Source organism: Canis lupus, chromosome 19 (genome assembly GCF_048164855.1).
Source record: "Canis lupus baileyi chromosome 19, mCanLup2.hap1, whole genome shotgun sequence".
Classification (NCBI taxonomy): Eukaryota; Metazoa; Chordata; class Mammalia; order Carnivora; family Canidae; genus Canis; species Canis lupus.
Window position 1 is genome coordinate 50,268,872 of NC_132856.1, and position 12,900 is coordinate 50,281,771.

The window sequence follows — 12,900 nt, forward strand, 5'->3', positions numbered from 1 at the left end:
GTAAACTGAGGCCCAGAGAGGTTTTTTTTTTTGTTGTTGTTGTTTGTTTGCTTGCTTGCTTGTTTGCTTGTTGGCCAGCCGTCTCCGTAGTTAGCGAGTGGGCCCCGCCTGGCACCCAGACGCGTGGGCTGCAGTCCCCGCAGCGGGTCGGGGCTGGCACGCCTCCTCCTCCACGCGGCGGGGGGCCGGGCCGGGCCCCTCGGGTTTCTGGCGGCCCCGTCCCGCCGCCGGGATCTGCGCCACCCCCACCCCCGCCTCGCGCCCCTCCTCCCAGGACACCGAGGCAGTGGGAGGGACGGCGGGCGGCCTCAGGGGGGCTCCTCTCCCCGCTGCGGCTCGGCCTCGCCCTCCTCCGGGCCGGGAGGATCCGCCGTCTGCGCCGCCGGCAGGGGGAGGGGGAGGGTTATTTTTACCTCCCTCCAGGCGGCCGGGGCGACAGGAAGTGAGCGCGCGGCCCGCCAGATGTGGGGAGCCAGGCAGCTGGGAGCAGCCACAGCTGGACTGGCGGCCGGCCGGGGTCGGGGGAGGGGAGGCGGGGGGCGCGGAGGGCGGCTCCCAGGCCTCAGGTCCCCCCTTTGTTCCCCGCCGCCCTAGCCTCGCGGCCGAGGCCCCCGAGGCCCCCAATCCCCCCCCATCCTCCGGGTCGTGGCCTCGCGGGGCCCCCATCCGGGCGCCGGTGCCCTCGGGGCTCGCGGGTCCCGGGCGGGGGACCCCGGGTCCCCGCGGAGTGCGGGGCGGGAGGGGGAGACGGCCCCCCGTGGGCCCCGCCCGCCACCGCCATTGTTTACCGGTCGGCTGCCTCCTAGGAAACTTAACCCGCCCGCGGTGATTTTATTTGGGAACTTCGGGCCAGTTGCCATAGCAACCCCCAGTGACGTCAGAGGGGCTGGGGCCCGAAATCCCCGGGAAAGGGGGGGATGGGATGACGGGGGGGGTGGGGAGACCCCCGGAGGGCCCCTCCTTAACCCTGAGCCTGCCAGGCCCCGGTCGGAGGGGAGAAGGCAGCCAGATGTGACACCTCCTGGGCGCCCCCATTCTGGCACGGTGCCAAGTGAGGGTGGCCGGCCAGGCCCTGATGTCATCCGGTGCTGGGTGGGTGGTGAGTCAGTCCCCGGGTGGGGGCTGGGCCAGGCCTGGGGGCTATTCCTGTCTGACTCACCCCTCCAGTGCCCCTGAGCAACGCCCAGACCCTGCCCTAGGGATTTCGGGTGCCAGGCTGGGGGGTCCCCGCAGGTCCCCGGAGCCTCTGCTTGTCCGGAACCTAGGTGGGTAGGCAAGGGCTTTCCTGGTGCTCCCACTGGGGTCCAGGGTGGCTGCATGGAAGTGTTAGCCGCCAGGGACTGGGGCCACCTCATAATGTCCTTCCCCGGATGTGGGGATCGGCCGGAGCCCCAGGGAGGGGGCAGGTGGTGGGATCCCTGCTCACTCCATAACACTGTCTGTCACCAGGGCGATGGGAGGCAGGGGCCCTGACTGGCAAGGAGGAGCACACGCGCCAGGGGGGCTGGGCTGGGAGGAGCCACCCTAACCACAGTGACGTGGGACTTCCTCGGCAGGGCCTGTTTGATGTCTCTGTGTGCAGCGTTGCCATGGGGCCCGGCAGGCAGCCCTGCGTGTGAGCTGGGGTGACCTACGGGGCGGCTGGGTCTGACAGGGTCCCTTGACCCAGCACCCCCATCCCAGGCCTACACGACTGCCTAGACCTGGTACACCTCTGCGCACACGCTTATCCAACTTTTACCCCACCCCAGGCCTTAGGCCAGGACATTTCTCATCTCATCTCAGAGCCTTGTGACAACTGCAAACTGCGGGTTTTTGAGATAAACTGAGGTTCAGGGAGGTGTGATCACTTGGCCAAAGATATTCAGCTAGAAAGTCGGGGAGCAAGGATTTGAAACTCAGTTCTTTTTTTTTTTTTTTTTTTAATATTTTATGTATTTATTCATGAGAGACACAGAGACAGAGAGAGGCACAGACAAGGCAGAGGGAGAAGCAGGCTCCCTGCAGGGAGTCCGATGTGGGACTCGATCCCAGGTCTCCAGGATCACGCCCTGGGCTGAAGGCAGGTGCTAAACCACTGAGCCACCCGGGCTGCCCCTGAAACTCAGTTCTTCTACTCTGCTCCTCTCCTCCCTCCATCACGCTGGTGTCCTCATTTTTTCTCAGATACCCCGGCAGGTCCCTGCTCCCTGCCTCGGGACCTTTGCACTGGCTGTTCCCTCTACCTGGACTTTTCCTCCAGAAGTCTGCATGCCTTCTCCTTCACTTCCTACAAGTCTTTGTTCAAATGTCACCTCCTTGTCATGTAGCCTTTCCTGACCTGGCCCCCACCCGCTCCATCCTCATCTCCTTTGCCCCCTTCTGTTCTCCGTTAGCACCTATCACCCAACAACACAGTCTATGTTTATACTTACTATCTGTTTCTGTGTGTTTGTTTCCTCTCCAGATGTTAGTCCCAAGAGGCAAATTTTTTTTTTTTTTCTAGCTTGCTCTGTGCTGTATCCCCAGCGCCCAGAACAGTGCCTGGCACACAGCAGGCACTCAATGAATGTTGGAAGAATAAACAAATGGGCGTGTGTTTGATCCCTGTGCCACTTGACCACTTAACCTGGCCTCACCCTGGCGCTGTCCCCCTACCCCTCCCTGTCATGACAAAGGATCGGTTGGCCAGTTTGGAGAGCTCCTATCCCTGTTGGCTGCTATCCCTGGGTAAATTGGCCAGCCCCAGGTCCAGGGCATGTGGGGCAAATGTCAGAGGGACCCAGGGGGAGGGCTGGTGGCACTGGGAGGTCCCGTCAAGCTTGTGCTGAGGGATGCTTGGTGAGCTGGGGGTGGTCTGAGCCATGTACAGGTAATGGCTCATACAGGGCTTTGGCACAGGTATCCCTGGAGAACAGCGTGGAGGAGGCATTTCTCCTAAATTTGTGCCCAACTGGACTACTGACAGGAGAGGGATGGTTCTGGATGGGAGGCGTTGTTCTGGGGTCTGAAGGAAGCGTTCTGGAGGCGCAGTCTGGACGGGGTGCGCTGTTGTCATTTGGTCACTTTCTATTTCTACAAAGACGGGCCTGTGCGTGTGTCTCCACAGGGAGACCCTGGACCCCCGAGAACTCCATTCCCCTGTTTGTAGCTGCTCAGGAGGCCATGTGGCAAGTGCCCCACCCCTCTCTGGGCCCCGCCCTGAGTTGGGGAATTCTGTGCCACCCCAAATCTTCCCCCAGGGCCCCACAGGCTGCTCTGCCCCCTCCTGCCCCAACCTGCCAGATCCTGCAACTTGGGCCAGCCTGCCCCTTGGGCCCCACAGAGAAGAAAGACCCAGAAACCCCCCAGGCTGGGTCCCATGGGATGGGAGCTAGGTGTGGCTTCCACCTGCCTCTCCCCATTCCCACTAAGATCCAAGGTGGGAGTCTGCTGAGCTGAACTGAGGAAATGGAGGACTCTGGAGGAATTCTAGGGTGCGAGGTGACCCAGAGGCATCCAACCAGCCCCCTCTGGTCCTCTGCCTGGGCCTGCTGCTGGGTTCCCCACGCCCCAGCATTACTCTTACTTCCCAGGATGGTGAAGAATGTGGCCCCCAATCCCAAATATATGATGTCAGAAATGTTAGGAGTGGGCAGAGAAAAATGTTCCCCCAAAGCAATGCTCACATGGGTCTGAGAAGGGTCCTTTGGCCCCAGAACCCCACCCGCAGAGGTAGTGGTGGTGCTGGTGCTGGTGCTGGTGGTGGCGGCGGCTGCGGCGGTGGTCTGGCAGCCATCAGCTCCTGTCCCATCTTGTAGAGGGCAAAGTGGCAGTCAGGCATGCCCAAGGAGGCTGTCTTGGCGGCAGAGGGCACCCCGCCCCTCCTTTGCTTAGTTTTGTTCCTGGCCCCCCACCTGGGCACAAGGCCAGGCCCCAAGGCAGGGCCCCGTCCTGGGGAACAATGCAGCCGTGTTTCTCCGGGTGGAGGGGAGGTCTGTGGAGGATGTGGTGGGAAAGACGCAGGCAGGGAAGTAGGGAGGGATCCAGGGAGGGACTCTATCCCAGGGATACTCCAGGAGCTGGGGAGTTTCCCAGAGCCTCTGGGTAGGTGGGGGGTGGGGATGCTGGGAAGCCAGAGTGGGGGGGGGAACCTTGCTCCAGGGACCACCTGGACTGGGGTCAGAGTCTTCAATGGCAGCAGGAGAGGGTTGGGTGGGATAAAAGGAGGGACTTCCTGGGGTTGAGGAAGGCATGGGGGGAAGAATTGCAGGAAGTGGGGATGGGTGTCGGGCAGGAACCCAGAACACCCAGGCCCCTGCCCTCCCAGGGAAGGGTACAGTCCCCGTAGGGCCTGGTCAGGTGCCGGGCCTCCCACCCCTCATCTCCCTCGCCCGGGACGAGGGCCCCTGGGTTCCTCTTCTTGCCCTTGCGCAGGGCTTTGCCAAGAGGGGTTTGGGGGTGCGAGGGGGGGATTAAGCCCCCTGCTTCTGTCCTTCCCCGCGCAGGGAGAGCCTTCGCTTAAAATCTGGGGCTGCTTCCAGGGCCCAGGACCGGCAGGGGGAGGCCAGGCTGGGTTCGGGGGCCCCAGGTAGAGTCGGGACAAGGAGGGAGAAAGTTGGGGCTGAGTTGGGGGACGGAGAGAGAAAGTGGGGGCGGACCGGCTCCGGGGGCACATGACGGCGGCGCCCGCCCCGCCCCGCGCCCGCCCCCTGTCCGGCCGAGGGGAGGAGACGGGAAGGTTTTAAAAGCGATTCGGCCCCGCGGCGGGCCGGCCAGTGAGTGGGATGGAGCGCGGCCGGCGACCGACCCCGGCCCGTCCCGGGCCCGCCGCCCGCCCGCGTCTCTGCCATCGGGCCCGGGGCGGCGGCCGGAGCCCCGAGCGCCGCTCCCCTCCCCCGCGGGTGAGTCGGGAGGGAACCGGGAGGGAGGCGGCGGCGCCGCGGCGGCGGCGGCAACTTTTCCGCGCCGGACTCGTGGGCGGAGTGGGGGTGCGCCCGGCGGGTCCGCGGCCCTCTGCGAGGGGGTGGGCGCCGCCCCGCCGCCGGCGGCTGGGGGGGCAGCGGGGATCGTGCATCTGGCGGCGGCGGCAGAGCCCCGGGGCGCCCCCTACGGAGCGGGGGAAGGGCGGCCCAACCTTCACCCCCTCCCCGGGGGCCCACTGGGGACCCCTAGCCACTCCCCCCACCGGAGACCCCGAGACCCATGAGAGCTGGCGGGGAGGGCGGGTCCCCCAGAGACTGGGGCGGGTCAAGGTGGGCAGGGTGGGAAGGGGGAGGGCATATGCCCGGCTTGGGGTTAGGAGGGATGGATACACGGTGTCTGGGCTCCTGGGGTGCCTGTCTCGCCTTTGGTGGGGATGGGGCAGGAGGAGTGGGTGCAGGGGTCTCCCCGAGTTCCATGGATGGCGGGTGACCCAGTGGTTCAACTTCTCGACATGTCAGCCAATGAGTGGAGGGGAGGCCTTCCAGTGAGGAGATCGAGTGGGGGCCCAGCAGCTAGCCCCAGCTTGGTGGAGACTGGGGGACCCCTCTCCTCCCTCATGGTTCCTTCTGGCCCAGGACAGAAGAGCTCATTCCGGGTTGCTTAGAAAGGGGGCCGGGTTTGGGAGATTCCTGGGAGTAGCTGAGATTCCTGGGAGTAGCTGCGGTCCTCGTGCCCTTGGGCTGCAGGAGGGTGGAAGGGCCCAGACTAAAAACCTGAACTTTGCATTCTCGCTGGCACTGACCTCTGACCCCAGCACTGGACTTGACTGCCACCAAAGCCCCCAGCCCTACACTGACTTGCCTATCCCGCCCAGCCAGGCCCAGCCAGGCCCCATGGCCTCCTGAATGCCTTGAAAGTGTAGCTGGCTCTGTGTCACCGCCCCCTCCCTGCCCCAGCCCTAACCAGCTGCCCACTCCTGACTCCTGACTCCTGACGCCTGGTGTATGCGGCTGGTGTATGCGTGTAGGGCTGGGGGGGGCGGTGCGGGACTCCTGGCATGAAGGGTGTCCTCTGGCAGCCCTGCCCATGCCAGCCGGAGCTGGAGGGCAGTACCCAACAGGTGCCCCGGCTTAGAGAGGCGAGGTGATGTGGGACACACCCTGTCCGCTCGCCCACGCACCCTGCCCGGGCCAGCCCGTGCGCATGTGTTCACACGCCACCGCCGTCCTGGGAAGGCACGGGCCCCAGGGCCTGGTGCCAGCTCTGTCCTGGCTCCCAGAAGGGCACCCATCGCCCTCTGCCCTTGCGGGATGTCCTCTGGAAGCTCCTTCAAGACCCCAACTGGCAGGCCTCGTCTGTGGGCCTAAGAGGGGGCCCTAAAATAGCTGCCGGCCTGGCCCAGGGCTGGCACGCGGAGCACAGGCGTGACAGGGCGTGTCCGGGGGGGTCGGGCCTGTCGGTGCTGGCCCGGCCTCCAAGTCTCCGCAGACCCTTGCTCACTGGAGAGAGCCGAGGCGGATGCTCCGGGGGTCCTCGCGGGGACCCCCGTACCCACCCCTGCCTGTTGTAAGTGGAGGCCAGATGTTCTGCGCGTGCTAGGCAGATCCCTGTCCCGGCTGCCGTCCCGGGGTATCTGGCCCTAGGCTCAGGGTGGGTACAGTTGGGGCGACCCGCTTGCTAGGGGCCCAGGTGGCGCTTTGATAGATCTTAAGGCGTTTTTCAGAGTGTGCCCTTCACCTGGGGGAGCTGGCGGAGGGTGTGCGCGCGGTGAGGGGTGCCCCCCGGAGCCCTGGTGGTCTTGAGCGGCCCCCCTCTGGCCGCCCTCACTGGGCTGCTGGCCGGCCGGCCCCTCCTTACGGTGGATACACTTTCTGCCAGGAGCAGACCTGGCTTCTCCTTAGATTTGCTGCATGACCTTGGGCCTGGCTCCGAATTCCTCTGGGCCTCGGTTTCTCCATCTGTAAATGGGGAGCGTCGGGAAGCAGCGGAGAGCCGGCGTACCTCGCCTCCCCGGGGCGGGCCCTTGCCTTCTGGGGCACTGTGGGCACCGTGTCTCCTGCCTTCGGGTGTCCTGGGTGCACGAGGAGGTGTGTCTGCGGAGGGCTGCTCACCTGGGAAGGACGGCGTGGAGGGCAGTGGGCGTGGGCGGGTGGGAACCCTTGCGCAGAGGAGGGCGCCGCCATGCTGGGCACGGCTGAGTCATGCTCGAGCGGCGCCTTGCCCCAGGGTGCTGGTGCTGGCGCCACCCTGGGTGTGGTCACTGAGCTGTGGCCCTGGGCAGAGCGGGCGGGTGGTCTGGGATGGGGGCCCCGGGGGGCGAGCGGCCGCGAAGCTGACTTCGGAGACTCTAAGACCCTTGGCCTTCCCCTGGCCTGGGTCTGGCATCACCAGCCAGGACTGTGGTCACCCACACCCTTAGAATGCCTTGGCGATCCTGGGGGCCCTGAGCCTTGGGCTTGGGAATGTGGGGGGGCGCTAAAGGAAGGGGGACGGGACCCAGAAGCCAGCGCCAGGCCTTGAGGCCAGCAGCCCCCCAACGCGCAGGCCAGGGCCAGGACGTGGAGCTGGGAGGACGCGGCGAGAGGTGGCCGTGGTAGAAGGGGGTGCCCGTCGGTGGAGGGCTCTCCGTGTGGCTGTTAGGGGGCCCCTGGGAATTCTATGGCTGACCCTATGGGGATTAAAGTCGAAAGCAGGGGCTGGAGTTTGGTGTGGTGTGGCTGGGCGCAATGGGGGCTGGGATGTGACTTGCCTGGTTCCCCTATTTATAACAAGTGATTCAGTGCTCACTTACTCACCCCTTCCTGGGCCTGTCTCCCCCTCCCCCCCAGCCCCGGGTGGGCAGCGGGGGGCCCACCCACTTGCCACCGTCCAGCTCTTGCCTCCACCCAGGTGCCAGTCTCTGAGGGCCGCCCATGGGGACGGTCGTTACGGTCGCTGTGTTGGGGCTGGGGTAGCGGACTGGGGGGGCTGGTGGTCAGGCGGCACTTGGCTGGGCGGCCCAGGTTGGCGGCTGGCGCTGGGCCCGGCCCGGGGAGCCTCTGCGGAGAGTCTGGGCCCATTAGGCAAAGCGTTAGTGACAGGCTGGGAGGGCGGGCGGTGGCGGGCAGGGCGGGGCCTGCAGCCCTTGGTATTTTCCGATCCCAGCTGCTCCGAGAGGGTGGAAAGTATTTGGGGACCAGGCTTGGGGGCGGTGGTGGTGGCGCCCCCGGCGGAAGCTGCCCCTGATTCATTCTCGGAGCACGGGGTGGGGGGGCAGTACTCCCGCCGGCGTCTCCTGCCCCCACGCCCTGTCTGCAGAGCGCACTCCGGCACACACGCGTGCATCCATCCATCCGTCCGTGTGCCTTGGGGCCTGCTTTGCTCCCCGGCCCAGGGGCCCATCTTCTCCCCACGCCTCCAGCTGCCAAGAACTTGGCCTTCCCTGGACACCATCTCCTGTGGGCCCGAGGGGCGCACCATTGGTAACGGGGGTCCTGGCTCCGGGGCACCTGCGTGGCGGTGCCCCATCCATGAGAGACCCGGGCCTTTTGTGCCTTTGGGGATGGGGAGTGGCCTTGGCCCCGGCCCGGGGCTCTGTGCAGGGGAAACCCCACAGGAAACGGGCCTGGCCAAATGGCCGCCCTTCCCGTTCTCGTCCCTGGGACACGAATGTGCTGTCTCACTTCCGGAGGCGGCCCAGGGAGGCCGGCCGCCCTGCAGGGCCTTGTCTGCTCCCGGTTGGTGCCCCCAGACCCCGAGGGGACAGGGTTGGGCTGGAGCCTGATGGGAAAGCGGGTGGCCAGTGTCTGTGTGTGTGTGTATACGGGAGGGATCGGGGGATGGAGCGGGACCCCTCGCTCCACCTGTCTCCCAGTGGTGGGCGCCACCAGCTCTGGGCACTGGGGTCCCACCCGTGTTCGGAGTCTTCGTTTCCACCATCTTTTCTGTTTCTGTGTGATGACAGCGTAGCCCCGTCCTGAGTACACGTATCACTTCTGAGATCCTTGCCACGACATTATCCCCGCTTTGCGGACGAGGAAAGGGAGACCCAGAGAGGCTGAGTGACTTTGTAGGAGTCGCCCAGCTACAGAGCTACAGAGCCAGGGTTCAGATCTGCCCAAACTGGCTTCAGAGTTGGGGTGTCCTAGCCACAGGGCTCTTACCATTACGGAGATCTCCATTTACTGAACACGGAGCAGCTTCATGGCCTTGTAATGTGCAGCTCACAGGGTCTCTCCTGCTCAGAAGGACCTGAAGCTTGGATTAATGCTCTGCTTCAGCCTCTTGACGTTCTTAGCTTGGGAAGGGGCCCCACAGTTGCATTTTGCACTGAGTCCTGGAAGTTCTGGAAGGTGGTCCTGGCGCTGGGCACTTGCTAAATGACACATACACTCTTGGCAAAACCTCCCCGTGATAAGCAGTTGAGGCCCTTGGCTCTGTCTTACAGAGGGGGAAACTGAGGCTTGGAAGGCATTTGGGAGATGGCCGAGTGGGGATTTGCACCTTAAGCCCAGTCTGATACTCTGCAGTTGCGTGTACCCAAGGGAAGAGCGGGGCACCCACTGCTGGCGTCCGCGCTGGTGGGGTGCAGGCTGAGGCCTGGCCACTGAGGAGACCAGGCCATGGGGGGAGGCCCTGGTGGTTTCCTCCTGCCCTTCAGGCTTCTAGGAAGTGGCGCCAGCTGGGGTGAGATCACTTCCTCACCCGCCTGCCCGCCACCCCCTCGACTTCCTCTCCTCATGGCCCCATTTAGCCCGCCCAGGGCTCGCTAGTGGCGGGGAAGGGGGGGACCTGGCTCTGGGAGTCCCTGCAGCCTCCTTAGCCCAAAGGGATCCTTTGGGCATCTCTACGTCTTTGGGCCTGGGACTGAGCGCGTGGCCGTGTCGGGGACGTCCAGTCTGGTGGTACAGCGTTCCCTGCTTGTGGTTCTGGAGAAGAGCTTCCCTCAGTGGGCAGTGGCAGGCAGGGGACCTGGAGGACAGATGTCTTCAAATCTCATTACCTCCTTTGCTCTCTCTCTCTCCCCCAGGTGCCAGCTGCTGGCCCCACCCGGTGCCCCCCCACCCCTGTGCCATGGCCGGCTGGGGTTCCTGGGGATGGGATTTGCTGCCTGTCACAAATCACATTGCCAGGGATTTCCAACCGACCCTGAGCCCTGCCTCTGGGGCTGCCACCACCACCACCACCACCACCACCACCACCACCACTGCTGCCGCCACTGCTGAGGACACTGCCTGGGGATGGGGTTGAGGCTGGGGTGGGGGTGGATGGCAGAGAGGCCCCTGCTGTCTTCGTCTGGCCTGGGGAGCAGGGCTTAGCTGCTTGTGAGCAGAGTCCACACCAAGTCGTGTTCACAGTGGCTAAGTTCCGCCCCCCGGGACCCCGCCTCCTCTGGCTCTGCCGCTGCGCCTGTCTGGGCCTCCCTGGGCTCTGCCTCCCGTGCCTACTGAGCTGAAACACAGTTGATTTGTGCAGACTGGCTCAGTTCAGCAGGAACAGGAGTCGAGCCCCCTCGGAGCCTGTGGCGCCGGCCTTCCTTGGGTGGGCTGCTGCCTGGGGGAACGATGAGGACCCTGACCCAGATCTGTGTCTGGAGGTGGGACTTGCGGGGAGGGACGTAGCTTGGGATGGGGTAGGAGGGCCCGGCTGTCTGCTGCAGCCTTCCACCCCTGTGCAGTCCTACCTATCCCTGGATCTACCCTGGGCAGAATATACAGGTGGGTGGTTGGCCCTTCCATGGGAAAGGAAAATCAGCTGTATCTGCCCCCACCCAACCCCCCATCCCCCAGATAGACCTCCCAGCCTGGAGCCTTGGCACTCTCTCCCCCAGGCCTGGTGGGGCATGGGCCAGGCCTATAGCTTCCTGGCAGCCAGTTACCCAAGAGGAAGCTGCCTTGGCCCCCAGACCGTTAAATGCCAACTCCAGCTTCCGGAACCAGGCTGGCCTGACCTGAGTGTGCCTGGCCCCTTCTCCCCGAGCCCAGCAGCTTCCTAACTTGGGGGTTGGAGCTGTGACGTGCTCCTGGCACGTAGGGCAGGGAGCAAGGTCCCTGTGGGCCCAGAAAAGACACAAATCACATCCTGGGGTGTCTAAGAGTTGAGGCTCTGTCCCATGTCAGATGGGATGGGCTCTTTTTAGAGGGAGACTGGGGAAGCAGAAAGAAGCCTCCTAGGCTGTCAGGGGTGGCCCACCCAGGGTGGGGACAGACACAAGCTTGGGGCAGGGTCTGTATTGTGTGTGGCTCCTGTTGTCCAGTTAAATAAAAGCTGCTCCCTGCCTCATTCCTGAAGGTCTGGTAGTTTATGGTTTACTCCTTCCTCCCATCCCCGTTTTGGGTGGGGAGGGTGGGTGGTCCTCATTTTACTGTTCTGCAGCCTGACCTTCTGACCTCACAGATCCTCATCCCTGTCTGGTGTTCTGAGGAAGGCCACCGTTTAGTCATGTGGGCAGAGAAGGCTGGAAAGGTGACCCTGAGGGAAATCCTTACTTTCAGGGCAGATGCAATGACAGGTAGCACTGTTCTGGGAAGGACCCCAGACAGAGGCCATATGAGGAATGTCCCAAGCCCAGGGCTGAGGGGGATTGAACCCAACCCAACCTGGCAGTGGTGGCAGTCGAGGGTGACCCTGAGGGAAACGCTGGGCATTCAGAGATGGCTGGGACCTGAGGATGTTGAGCTAGGGATAGCTGGGGGTGGCTGAGACTCAAGGGACAGCTCGGGGTGCTGGTATCTGAGAATTCTGGCAGGGAACTTGGGTTCGAGCTGTGCCTGTGTCCCGAGAGAATCCCTAGGCCCAAGGGGGACGTTTTTTGGAGGACTTTGAGAGCAGAGGGGCACAGCTAATGGGGGGACCCCCTGAAGCCCAAGGACCGCGTCTGCAGGCAGCTCAGACAAGGGTGAAGGAAATGCCAAGCGCTCCGCGCCCGCCGCCTCTACCCGGTCAGGCCTCTAGGCGGCGCTACGGAGCTCGCCGGCCAGCTGGAGTCCGCCGGCACATACCTGCGGGAACAGGCGAGGCGGGGCAGATGGGCCCGCCTCCAATTGGCCCTCTAGGGCGGAGGGCGGCGCCACCAGCCAATCGCTGTGGCCAGCGCTGCCGACGCCCCGCCCACGAGTGCGCGCGCCGCCTCGGCTCCCGCTGGCGGCCGGCCCCGCCCCTCCGGGAAGCCTGTCCTCGCCTGCCCCGGCCCGGAGAGTGACCCAGACACGCTTTGTTCGCCCGGCCGTCAGTCTCCAGAGGCAGGCAGGTCCCCGGGGAGGCCCTGCGTCTCAGGGAGCCGGGGAAGGCAGGCAGCCGAGGGCCTCCTCCGCAGCCCCCAGGGCCTCGCCGCGCCCCGTTTGGGGGCTGGAAGGCCTCCGGTGCAGCGGAGCCCCGCCGCGCCCCGGCCGCGCCCTCCCGGGCCACGCCCGCCCGCCTTCTCGCCGGAGCCCGCCCACCAAGGCCCAGCCCCAGCCCCAGCCCCGCGTCCTGTGTGCGTGTGGTGGTGGCGGAGGAGGGGGCGTCTTCCCCGCCAGGTGCACCCAGCACCTGACACGGCCTCGGGTGCTCAGCAGCTCGGACGCAAGCACCCCCAAGAGCGGTGTCTGGAGCCAGGGCGCCCCCTAGTGGCCATTCCCAGCAGTGCGGGGGCCGTGCAGCCCGACGTGGGCGGGGGCCGTGGCTCCCGCACAGCTCTGCCTCTTCCTAAAATGGGTAGCTTTTCCTTAAACTTTGGCACCTGTCTTCTCGTCTGTAAAATGGAAAGGATGGTCTCCCGTCTTGTAGGGCCGTTGGGACAGGTGTTGTAACAGGTGGCAGGTATAAAGCGCTTCTCTTGGGGTTTGCCCTACGTGCTAATGTCTACGCTACCGCCACTGGGGGAAACCAGCTGCTCCCATTCCACCCCTCGCCTGGAGTTATGCCCTGAGCAGCGAGCTGAGGCTAGAGGTTTTCTATGGAGGGACCAGAGGGCCTTGGTCTGGGGTCGGGACACACCTGATTCTCAAAAGCCATGTTCAGTATTAAAAAAAAAAAAAAAAAAAAGGAAAAAGGAAA

At 64.6% G+C, this 12,900-nt stretch overlaps 1 long non-coding RNA gene across 1 annotated transcript; it reads left to right on the forward strand.

The window, feature by feature from the left end:
- Positions 1 to 901: 901 nt before the first annotated feature.
- LOC140611358 (uncharacterized) lies at positions 902 to 2,414 on the forward strand. The gene is made up of 2 exons (XR_012012613.1): positions 902 to 1,265; positions 2,167 to 2,414. It is a non-coding gene; the product is annotated as an uncharacterized lncRNA (long non-coding RNA).
- Positions 2,415 to 12,900: the final 10,486 nt, after the last annotated feature.